Genomic DNA, 13,444 nt, shown 5'->3' with positions numbered 1-13,444 from the left:
AAGTGGATAGTACAACTTGAATTTAGTGGATTCATGGACAACCAAGGGGGATGTTGTAGGGGAGATCAAGTTCTAAGAATTGACAAGTAGTTTCCATCATTGCAGGGACCACTTGAAGAGGTAATGTGATTGTGCCTTTAAAGACCCTTTCTGCATCATCATAGGATTTTGTTATGATTTTGTTAGATGTGTCAACCAAGTCTTTAGAAATACCCAATTGTTTGATCAATTTATATGTATATAGATTCAATCCAGATTCGCTGTCTATAAGGACTCTCTTAATTTTATGCTTATGTATGGTTGCCTCAATGTGAAGAGGTTTTTTATGGGATGGGTCAGTAGATGGAGCCTCTTTGGATGTGACGACGAGATGGTGTTGTGTAGAAAGGTTGCCAATTAAGGCTTGGAATTGAGATACATTGATTTTATCTGGAATATGAGACTCTAGGAGGGCCTGTTCAAGGATCTCTTTATGACCAGGTGAGGTCTTGAGGATTTCAAGGACGAAGATCTATGTAGGCATCTTATCGAGGTGATCAAGGATATCGTAGCGATAGGTAGATGACATAGAAGCTTGCGGAGGAGGAGGAGCTCCCTAAATGGTTAATCTCCCTCTATGGGTGGTGGCATTGCAGTCATTTTGAGAATATGAGGTGGAAGGTGAGGCACCTTGGATAACTATCTTATCTTGGGAGGGTCTATTTGATGACTGTGGGGGAGGGGCACCTTGAATGGTTACCCTAGTTCTGTGAGGAGTGGAAAGGGGTTATCTCCTTGGATTGTAATTGTGTTAACATGAGTATTAGCAGGTTGTAAGTGGCCTACCAAGGAGTCAAAGCTAGTAATGTGGTTGGTGTAATCATCATGGACTTTGTGAGATGATGAGATTTTATCCTTACCATGTTTAGGGAAGGGGTCCTGATACAGTTTAAGTTTGTTGTCTGAATTACTAGGTTTAGCGAATTTAACCTCAACATCACCCTTGTCAATTAAGTCTTGGATATAATTCTTGAGTTTCATACACTTGTGTGTGTCATGACCTTGGAAACGATCATAGTCACAATATTCGATCTCATTGTACCATCTAGGTTTCGGTTGATTTGCATCAAAAGGGCGGGTCATCAGAAATACAACAATGCCAGCCTTGACAAGCTTTTGGAAGATGACCTCTATAGGTTCAGCAAGTGGGGTATACTCACATTGGGATTGATTATTGGAACAAGATGGGCGAACTTGGATGGAGATGTTATTGTAGTGTTTGGATTGGTTGTGGGAATCAGATTGGTTATTGAATTGATTATTAGTGGTGGTGGGTTTGGTGGGGATGGTCATAATTTGGACATGCTTGGCATTGGTGACTTCATCATTGACACCATTTTTATATTTGGACCAGAACCAAGGCTTGTCATTAGATGAAGAGGGGCCTTGCAAATTTTTCTAATATGGTTTGAGAGTACCTTCTTCTAGGAGGACTCTTTCTAATGTTAGACCCGTCTAGGTAACTTGTTCAAAGGAATCAAGACACTGACAAGTCAAAGGATGAGAAATTTATGGCACTAGGTTGCATAGGAATAACTCAATTTGGTAAGACTTTGGCATGTCCCAAGGGAATTTCTTAATGAGGTGTCACCATCTTTGCAAGAAGTTGGCAAAAGTCTCTCCAAGCCTTTGATTTGTGTTGCATAGGTCCATCATAGAGGCTTCATTTCAAATCTTATATTCATAATGGATCACAAACTTTTCTACAAGGTCGGAGAATGATTTGATGGAACCATGAGGTAAGGCCAAAAACCAAGCGAGGGCAGATCCACTAAGACTCTTGGGAAAAAGTCAGTGTAAGTAGACACCACTATAGGAGATCTCTTGACATGCTATATAGAATTCTTGGACATGATCTCTAGGGTCCCCTTTGCCTTTGTATTTTTTAAACTTAGGCATTCCAAAACTAGGGGGGTACGAAGTTACCAAAAGAGAAGGATCATAGGGACATGGAAAAATTTCCTCAAATGTATATGGTTTCTTATGAGTCTCACCCTTAAGGTTTTTTATAAGATCCTTCATGTCCTGGATTTCTTTCATGAGGTTAGGTTGTTGATTTTGGACATTAGGAATGTAGTGAATTGAGTTGGACCTTGGTATTTATGTGGATACAGATGGTATACCACCACCAATATATTGATAGGATGAAGTAGGAGGTTGCCAAGTGATTAGAGGGTATGGTATGGTAATGGTCCTAATAGGGGGTAAGCTAGCATTGATGTAATTAGCTGAATTGTGAAGGGGTGTGGATGACCTAGGAGGGGAGATGGGGGGATTAGAATTGCTTGGGAGTATAGAAATCAAAGTTAGGTAGGTCGCAAGTGTAGAATTCATAGGCAGTGGATGAAGAATGGTATTGAGAATATGGCGATTTATAAGGTAACCTTTCGTAGGGGTGTCAAGGACTGATCAGTCAAAGTGTTAGATAGTTCAAATAACCAGAAGACAACTGAGAGGGGGGAGGGTGAATCAATTGTCACAGATTACAAGAACATTTAGCAATTAAAACTTTAATACCAGAACCCAAAACAATAATACCAGAATGCTTAAACCAAATACCAGAATAACAGTTAAACCAATTCAGCATAAACAATAAGCAGAGAATAAATACCATCCACATGACACCAATATTTATACGTGGAAAACCTGGTAAAGGGAAAACCCATGGTGGGAAGCCTACCCACAGTTAGATAATACTTCTGTAGTAAGTATGTGAATTATGATTGAGGGGCCTCCACTTGCAGGAAGGCCAACAACCTAGAGCGCACTGCTCATCACAAAAGGAGTCTCATTGACTACATAGAAATCCAAACTAAAATCCAGAAGAATGAATGAATTGCAAAGATAGCATCTCCTATGCCTGAGTACAGTTCCAATTAAGCTCAATACCAGAGGAATAAATCCTCTTACATAAACCCAACTCAATCTCCAATGATCAACCAAATCCTCTGCCTGAATGATATTACATTATTCACACATTACATATCCATATCCCATTCCCATGATGATCTACAATGAGATCTTACATCATATATATACAAACCCTCGACCATAAACAATCAGGTCGGCCACCAGATAATAAACCAATTACATAATTACAAAACATGTCGGCCTTGGACCAAACAAATAATTTTAAACTCATAAGACATCTTAGAAACACATCGAGAGGTCCAATCCACACGTTACATTAAGTCGGTCCACAACCTAGATCAACCGAGACCCAATATAGGTCCACATGCTAAAGAAATGATCTCCATCTGCCAAGTCTCAAACATAATCGCCATCAACATCCTGAATCTCCACCAGAAGCTACACCAACACCACTTATGCATATCATCAAATATCTTCATCAAATCTCTGTCGGTGAAACCCTTGCCAGAACCACAAACCAAGTTTCCAAGCAAACATGATAGCATTCGATCAAAAGACCAAAACCAACTAACTGAATATGAATATGAGTATCATGAATAAGCCAATTCCATAACCAAATCATACTAGGGCATACGAGATCATGCCAGATCCAAACCAACCAGAAACCACACATCCTACCAAGACCAGAAGGGTGTCGGTAAAGCATCCAAAATAGCTAGTGTTGACATCAATGACAAAACATCAATGCAACACATAATCAATTCCTCCAAATGTCCAACAATCTCCCCCTCTGGTATTGATGGCAACACTAGATGTAAAAAACATCTAAGTACCAAGAAATGCCAAACAAGTCTCCCCCAATGGAAGACATCCAACAATCTCCCACATAAAGATATAGCAATGAAATTCTGAAACAAAGACCAAACTCCCTATGTGAATGATATCTCTGTAAAGCTCCAAATTACACATATATCACTCCCCCTAATGTATACAACTCCTTTTTTATTTTTCACATCAATATCTCTCCCCCTTTGACATCAATGCCAGAAATCTGACGAAAATATCAAAGCAAAAACAAAAACCACTGAAACACAAGGCTAACTACTCCCCCTGAGTAGTAGCATCCCCACATCAATGCCAGAATAAATGATATCTCTGATAATACATACTAGACTGATGCCAAAACACATCAATCAGTTCTTTATTGGAGGAGAAGAAATCCCTAGCCTGTCTCTCAGGTACTCAAATGATTCTTTAGCCAAAGGTTTAGTGAAAATATCTGCAATCTGTTCTTTAGTGTTCACATAAACCAATCCAAATTAATTTTCTTCCACCTTCTCCTTCAAAAATGTATACTTGATAGATATGTGTTTAGTTTTAGAATGAAATACCAGATTCTTTGATATGTCAATAGCAACAAAGTTATCACAGTGAATAACTACTGGTCCAGTGCAATGCACCTTGATATCCTTCAGCATTTGCTTCATCCATAGAACCTATGTATAGTTAGTATCAACAATAACATACTCAGCTTCAACAATAGATAAAGAAGTACATGACTGTTTCTTGCTGATCCATGAAACCAACTTCTTTCCAAGAAAGAAAGCTCCACCGGAAGTACTTTTCCGATCATCAACATCTCCAGCCTAATCAACATTTGTATATGCACATAAAGTAAAGTCATCATCCTTAGGGCACCACAAACCATATTCTGATGTACCTTGCAAGTATCTAAAAATCCTTTTCACTGCACTCTCACAGTTTTCTCTAGGATCACTTTGAAATCTAGATGCAATACAAACAACATTCATTATGTTAGGCCTAGTCTGAGTCAAATAAAGTAGACCTACAATCATAGATTTGTATCTTGTAGGATTTTCCGGTGCAAAAACATCTTTCCTTTGTCAATTTATCACTTGTAACCATATGAGTAATTACCGGTTTAGAATATCCCATACAAAATTCCTTAGCATACTTAGTTTGACAGATGAAAATACTTTTGTCCGTTTGAGTAATCTGCAAACCTAAGAGAAATTTCATTTCCCCAATCATAGACATTTCAAATTTCTTCTCAATATTCTTAGAAAATTCCATACATAACTTATCTTCACCTCCAAAAATAATGTCATCAACAAATAATTCAATAATCAGTATATCATCATCAGTGATCTTATAATATAAATTACTATCAACATTACCCTTAATAAAACCAATCTTCAAAAGATATTTATCCAACCTTGCATACCAAGCTCTAGGTGCCTGTTTCAATCCATATAAAGCTTTCCTTAACCTGAAAACCATGTTTTTATCATCTGATAGTGAAAAACAATCGGGTTTCTCAATATAAACTTCCTCAACAAGATCCCCATTCAAAAATGCATACTTAACATCCATCGGATAAACCTTGTAGTTCTAATGGGCAACATAGGCAATCAATAATCTTACGGCTTCAATCCTAGCTACAGGTGCAAAAGTCTCTCCATAATCAATTCCTTCCTTTTGAGAATATCCTTTACAAACCAATATAGCTTTATTCCTTACAACTTGACCAGATCCTCATTCAATTTATTCCTAAAAACCCATTTAGTTCCAATAACATTCTTATTTTTTAGGTCGGGGAACTAAAGTCCATGTGTTATTCTTGTCAATATGATCTAATTATTCTTCCATAGCTTTCAACCAACATTCATCTTTACATGCTTCAATTACTAATACCGGTTCAACTTGAGAAATTAAACATACCTCATTAGTTGTCAGTCTTCTTGTAATCACTCCATTGTTCTTATCCCCAATGATCTGATCTTATGAATGATTCAATCTCACATACCTAGGAGTCTTCTGACTCCCTGTTCCTCTTCCCAGTTCTTCAGTTAATTAAATTTTTTGATACTGCCGGACTAACTGGTTCAACACTTTATTTCGGTAAAGATGCTACCAGTTCAGATATAATCATTTCCACTATCAGTTTCTTCTCATAAACTTTGATTTGACCTCTATTTTTCTTGTACTTATACTTGTTTTGATATCCAGGGTTAGGCTTAAAATATCTTCTAACTCTCTCTTCAAATCTTGAATTCCTTTCAGGACATCTAGATGCAAAATGACCAATCTTATTACATGCAAAACATTTAAAAGGTTCTTTACCTTCATACTTACTTCCTATCAGTCCTTTAGGTATTCTTCTATCAAATAGTGCTTCAAGTTGTTCAAACTCATCATCTTCTCTCTTCATATCATCCAATTCCTTTGCATATAAAGCTTTCCAATCTTTCTTACCGGTTGATGATGTAGATGCATAAAAAGAAGGTTCAATTTCCACAACTCCAGAAGGTCCAAATTCTTCAAGCTCAAAGAAGATAATTTCCCAACCAAGGTATCTCTATTGACAGAAGTATTAGCCATTGTTCTCAACTCATTAATTGCAATAGCCTTCATCTTGTAAGTTGGTGGTAGGCTCTCAGAACTTTAGAAACAATTTCATCTTCACTCAGAGTTCCACCACACATTGAATTCCCATAACAATCTCATTTACCCTTTTCATGAATGCAGTAATCCTTTCATCTTCTTCTATCTTCAGGTTTTCATATCTCACCTGGTAACCATCAAGTTTAGCAATCTTCACAGTAGGGTCACCTTCATTAAGAGTCTCCAACTTATCCAGTATAGCCTTTCCAGATGATTTGTCGGTTAATCCCATTATTTGCTGATCAGAAAGTGTACACAAGAAGGCTTCTTTTGCCCTACAATCATTCTCAAGCTCCTTATCCAAGTTTGCAAGAGGAGGATTGCCAGATGCTGGATTATGAGGTGTAACACCATTCTATGTCATCTCCCAAATCTCCTTTGCCAAGACATCTTAGATGAGTCTCCATCCGAATCTTCCATACTGTGTAATTTGTTCCATCAAGCCTAGGAATATCTATCCAAAAGATAGCTCCAGATGAACTAGATGAACTTGAATTATTAGTCGCCATAAGATCTTTCTCAAGCGGTTAAGCTTTCTGCAGAGAGGACCAGAGCTCTAATACCAATTGTTAGACCGTTCAAATAACCAAAAGACAATAGAGGGGGGGGGGTTGAATTAGTTGTCACAGATTACCAAAACATTTAGAAATTAAAACTTTAATACCAAAACCCAAAACATTAATATTAGAATGTTTAAACCAAATATTGAAATAGCAATTAAACCAATTAAGCATAAACAATAATCAGAGAATAAATACCATCCACATGACACTAATATTTATACGTGGAAAACCCGGTAAAGGGAAAAACCACGGTGGGAAGCCTACCCATAGTCAGATAATACTTCTGTAGTAAGTATGTGAATTACAATTGAGGGGCCTGCGCTTGCAGGAAGGCCAATAGCCTAGAGCGCACTGCTCATCACAAAAGGAGTCTCACTGACTACATAGAAATCTAGACTACAATCCGGAAGAATGAATGAACTGCAAAGATAACATCTCCTATGCCTGAGTACAGTTTCGGTTAAGCTCAATACAGGAGGACTAAATCCTCTTACATAAACCCAACTCGATCTCCAATGATCGACCAAATCCTCTGCCTGAATGATATTACATTATTCGCACATTACATATCCATATCCCATTCCCATGATGATCTATAATGAGATCTTACATCATATATACAAACCCTCGACCATAAACAATCAGGTCGGCCACCAGATAATAAACTAATTACATAATTACAAAACATGTCGACCTTAGACCAAAAAATAATATTCAACTCATAAAACATCTCGAAAACACATCGAGAGGTCCAATCCACACGTTACATTAAGCCAGTCCATAACCTAGATCAATCGAGACCCAATATAAGTCCACACGCTAAAACAATGATCTCCATCCGCCAAGTCTCGAACATGATCACCATCAACATCTTGAATCTCCACCAAAAGCTGCACCAATACCACATGCATATCATGAAAGATCTTCATCAAAGCTCTGCCGGTGAAACCCTCATCGAAACCACAAACCAAGCTTCTAAGAAAACATGATAGCATCCGATCACAAGACCAAAACCAAATGATTGAATATGAACATGAGTATCATGAATAATCCAATTCCATAACCAAATCATATCAGAGCATACTAGATCATGTCGAATCCAAACCAACCAGAAACCACACATCCTATCGGGACCAGAAGGGTGTCGGTAAAGCATCCAAAATAGCCAGTGTTGACATCAATGAAAAAACATCAATTCCTCCAAATGTCCAACACAAATACATGGGGTAATCGACCCCCTTGACTAAAAAGCTGAGCTACAAGCCCATTGAGATCAACTTTGAAGAATTTTTCTCAATTCTTGATTGTAAGGATCATCCATGAAAGTTTTTAGATGTGGAGAGTGCTTGGGTTGGTGAACTAATTGTTCCTCTTATTGAAGATCATGATTGACAAGTAGACTAGATTCAGGCATCTCACTACCTTTGGTGCGCATCTTCACTTTTTGGGAGTGAGTCAAGACCATGCATGAGTAGCCTCAAGAATGACAAGGATGGAAATGATGAGAATGGATTTTGGATTCGGTGAGAAAAAGTGATGAGAAGGACTTAGAAAATTTGGTTTTTTGTTTGATTTGGATTTGATTTGATTCTATGGTCGTTGGATTAGGATGAGATTGATTGGATGATATCTTAGTCCTTAGATTAGGACATAGATGAGGTGTAGGGGTCAACGATGCAAGCGACATAGTGAGGTAACAACCGTGCTAGGCTAAACTCAGACCTTGGATTAAGATTGAATCAAGACTTCTTCTACTTATGATAGACTTTGTTCACTAATAAAAATGATTAGGACCAATTAAACAATATACTTGAGATAGATTCTTTCTCAAGCACAAGGATAATTGAGGATTTGACAAATGATAACAGGTCTAAGTCAGACTTTGCAAAGTGTTGACCTTGGATTGGGAGATTGATTGATTGATTGATTGATTGAAATTGGATTAAGGTTGTTGGTTGGATTGATGAGCTAAGTCCTTAAAGATGAAAAATGGCAATGACTATGGAAGAAGATGGATTGAAGAAAAGAAATGGAATTAAGGCTACCTTAGATGGGAAATGACCCAATAAGTGATTTATAGTAGAGGCAAGTTGTACAATGGGATGCAACTACTCCTGTTAAGCAATTGGGATAATCCTGATCTTTGATGGAAAGCACAAGATCTCAAAGGTTCTTTGTCAAACTCATTTCCATAGTTCCATGTAGATAATCATGAAAACGATGTAGGAAGGTACGATGTTTAAACAAGAGTTTGCAGTTGATGTATAAGAATTTATGATTCTTGAGGATTTGTAACTTATAACTTGGCTTCTTCTTCTTGAATTGGTGGTAAATGGATTCCTTGGGATGTTTAAATAACTTGGGTTTATGATGTATGAGTGAAAAGTGGATTTGGATCATTTTGTCTTGCCAAGAAATGTCAAACAATGAAAGCATGTTGGGCAAGGTAACACTTGAAACAAGCATGGAAGAGGGGGCCTTAGATTAGCCCAATGTAACAAAATTTACTAGTATGAACAATGAAGACACACAAAAGACATATACCTAAGATGGAAAGTGGATTGTACTTGTTGGATTCCCACTTGGATTTCTCCAAATAGCTAGACAAAGTAGATAGATAGAGATTTGGTAGCACTGGCTCCCCTCCATGATACTCACTTCTAGGCATATCAAAATCTCTTACCCCAAAGATCCAGAGATCTTATGAACTGGGGGACATCTATCTCTACTTTGAATGATACGAATTGGGGTAGCTTCGGAGGTTTGACCTCCTGCACCAACAAGCAAATAGGATTTTGGCAACTACAACAAGGTGTCTAGTAATTTTATGAGGGAAACCAGTCTAACAATGGATTCTCAAAGCAAGCCACTTAAGGCTTTAATTGTGCTTATCATTGTAGAGAAGGCCTCCACATACGCGGAATTCACTCAACACTCTATTTGCTCAATATAGCAGCTCGAAAAACACCACTCAAGATCCTCTTGGGAAAGATGATATCCCCAATGTACCTCAATTTTAAAACACTCCCTTGGGTTGATGAGGCCCCCAAGAGGTGATTCTCTACTCAAAACAAAAAAAAGTAGGTTTTTTTAATCACCTTTCTCTTACATCCGAGGTCCATGAAAGCGAGGGGAGAGGATACTCGGTGTAATAATGGGTCCACCCTACACTAGTGCAAGTGCTAATCTAAAATTAAGCAATGATGGTTAGTGTAGACACCCAAAATTGTCCAGTCTAATTAAATAAATATTTTATTTATTTAATTATCTAAGCTTAATTCTTCTATTAATTAAATAAATCTTTATTTATTTAATTAATTAATTTATCCTTTGCTAGCCTTATTTCTCATTTAAATAAATTCATTTATTTATTTAAATTATCCTTTTCCTAAATTAAATAAATATCTTATTTATTTAATTATCCCACTTCTTCTATTAATTAAATAAGTCTTTATTTATTTAATTAATTCATTAACCTTTTCCACCCATGACACATGTCATTCATCTCTTATTTTACACTACCTACCCCTTTCATTATTTTATTATTTCTTTTACCTACCCTCTAATCATAGCCGACCTCCTTTTACACCTCTCAATCTTATCCCTCCATTTCATATAGTGTCTTCTATATAAGAGGATACTTCCTTCATTATCAACCCTAATCAATCATTCTAATCAATCAATCTATGCACCCCCCCGTTGACTACTTGACTACACTACGCTTTTGAACATAGGCGATCCTACTTGCAACCACATTCCGTTCTTTGTTGAGCTCTTGTGCACATAAAATCTGAGAGCAAATATATCAAGCAAGATCAATGGAGATAGGAAGAATGGAGATCCAAACCCTATTGGACATGTGATGGTATAATCTTTGTGATTTCATTTGATTTGCATTGTCTTAGGTAATCTTCATATGTTATGGTGGATTTCTGTTGTTGTTAGGCTAGGGTTTTGTGGTTAAATCTATTTAGTCTTTCAACATTGTTGTTATCCATTTTCACCATATACAGTTAGTAGTCTTAGTTTTTGGCCTTGGACACACGAAGGATAGTAAAAAACAAATCAAAGAGCAAAAAATATAAAACACAGATGCTGAAGTGCAGGCGTAGACGTCGGCATATGCGCATACGTCAACGTATGCGCATATGCCGATATAAGTCCTACACAGGGAAGGGTGAGCTTGCAAATTGAAAATTTGGAAAATTTAAAAAGAAGTAAGAAATATACTTGAGTGAAGATGCCAAAACAGTCCTGTAGAGATGTCGAACCAGCTTTCATAGAACAACAGTTAGCTCTAACAATTCAAAATTTAAATACAAACATAAAGTGAGAAAAGTAAAGTAGACATGTCGATCTATAGGCATAGATGTTTCCATTTGCATAGGTGTTGAAGCATAGCCCACAAAAAAAGATTAAGTAAAATATCTAAAAACACTATGATTTAGAATGAAAACTAAACAAATAAGAAGCTAACTTTTTGTATTTTTTAGAATTTAATATATATATATATATATATATATATATATATATATATATATATATATATATATATATATATATATATATATATATTTTAGATTTTTAGAGCCTTATGCTAAAAAAAAAAAAGAGGTAAGACAAAGAAAATGGAGATGCCGATCAACTTCTATGGAGGAACTGGAATAGAGGTGAAGATGTTGATGCTCATATTAAGATACTGATCCATAGATTTCCTACACACAAAATGTTAGGTGAGAAAATAAATTTAAATACAAACACCAATTTTCCTTGCAAAGGCATTGAAGCAGAGGCAAAGGCACCAAATCGTAGTCGAAGATGTCAATGCACTACTTGCAAGAAATTTTCTACAAAAATAAAAAAAATTGTGAAATAAAAGGGACTTCAGGTCCCATCATGCATGCCAAAATGAAGACGAGAAAATGGTAAAATGGTTAGATGCATAAACAAAACACAAAATATCAACAAAGCATTCGAAATAACAAATAACCTTTATACCTTCCTCCTCCAATTGAGCTTGAAGTGGAATGCGCCCTTGATGTCTACTTGATTTGCTCCTTGAGATGGAAATAGTTATGGATTTCCCTCCACTACACAACAAGGTGAGATATGATTCAAAGGCTAAATGTGGATTGGATCGATTGTATGAGGCAACAATTGGGCATTATGATGATATGAGCAATGGATTCAAAGCTCAAACTAGTAGCATAAGATTACTCAAAGGATGGATGATTTGTGAGGATAGGAGACTCCAATTTATAGACTGGAGGAGGCCAAAATGGAGGACCAAGATTGATTTGAAATGGAGGGCTAGGATTGAAAGAAGGTGGAGAGGATTGAGAGAAAAAAATGTGGGATCCAAGAGATATGCCATAAAGGCTTTTCTTGTCTCCACACCCCACAAGTACATGAGAAAGAGTTCTCCAAGTACATTGGGAAGATAAAATAAATACAAAATTCATTGGGGGAAGGGAGAAAGAATTAAAAATTCCAAAATAGAGGATATGTGGAAAGAATAAAAGAGAAAAGGAATTAAAAATTCCTCGGGAAGAGGGGGCATTAGAATGTGCAAGGATTTGACATTCCTTGGAAGGGACAAATTTGGTAGAATTTAAGGTTTGGAGGGTGAGAGAAGAAAGCCATTTGTGGAAAAGAGTTGACCTATCCTTAATCAAGGTGATTAGGGATGTGAAAAATGATTAAGTGTACTGATTAGGTGGGTTGATGAGGGATTAGAGTGCTAGTAGGAAGGTTAAGAGGATGTGACATGAAGAGAAATAATGGGTGGAGGAATATAAAATTGAGGAAAATGATATGTGTGATTAAAGAGTGATTAATTAGGCTAGATGATAGGATTAGAGAAGGCAATTTGAAGTAATCACATGGTTAGCTTACTTAATTAAAGTTAATTATCTAATAGAGATTTAGAATAAATAATGAATCAGAGAACTTTAGAAGAATAGGAAAATAATTAATTTTGATAAATTAATTATTGGACTATAGTGATAAGACTAATTAAATTTGATTCAATTAATCCTAAGAGGAAGGGGATCAACATGATTAAATTAATTATGTGGAAAGGCTTAAATTAATTAAACATTAATTTAATTAATTTTATATGTCTACAAGGGTATGGGATCCCTATGTAGTAGGTTAGCAAGGTCTTATCCAAATGAAGAGGTCACCGTGACGAAGGAAACCAAGAAGTCACCCCGTGGTGGAAACGAAGAGGAGGAACCCGTTTGAAATTTGAAGATTATAGGTTGTGCACTTGAGGTGGAGCAGAGAAAGAGCCAGAGGGGCCATTACTATTTCAAATCAAAGCTCCCTCGTTTAGGTATAAGAAGAGAATCTATGGCTTTTGGTAACTCACAAGGGACCTTCGAATATAGATGTTGAACCCAGAAAATCTAGGTATGCAGTGCACTACTGGATTACTCCCACCAACTCATTGCAGATGTCTTGGATTAATTTTCAATGATTACTCGGGTAAAGACTTATATGAT

This window comes from Cryptomeria japonica, chromosome 8, assembly GCF_030272615.1.
Source record: "Cryptomeria japonica chromosome 8, Sugi_1.0, whole genome shotgun sequence".
NCBI classification, from domain to species: domain Eukaryota; kingdom Viridiplantae; phylum Streptophyta; class Pinopsida; order Cupressales; family Cupressaceae; genus Cryptomeria; species Cryptomeria japonica.
This window is presented reverse-complemented; position numbering follows the sequence as displayed.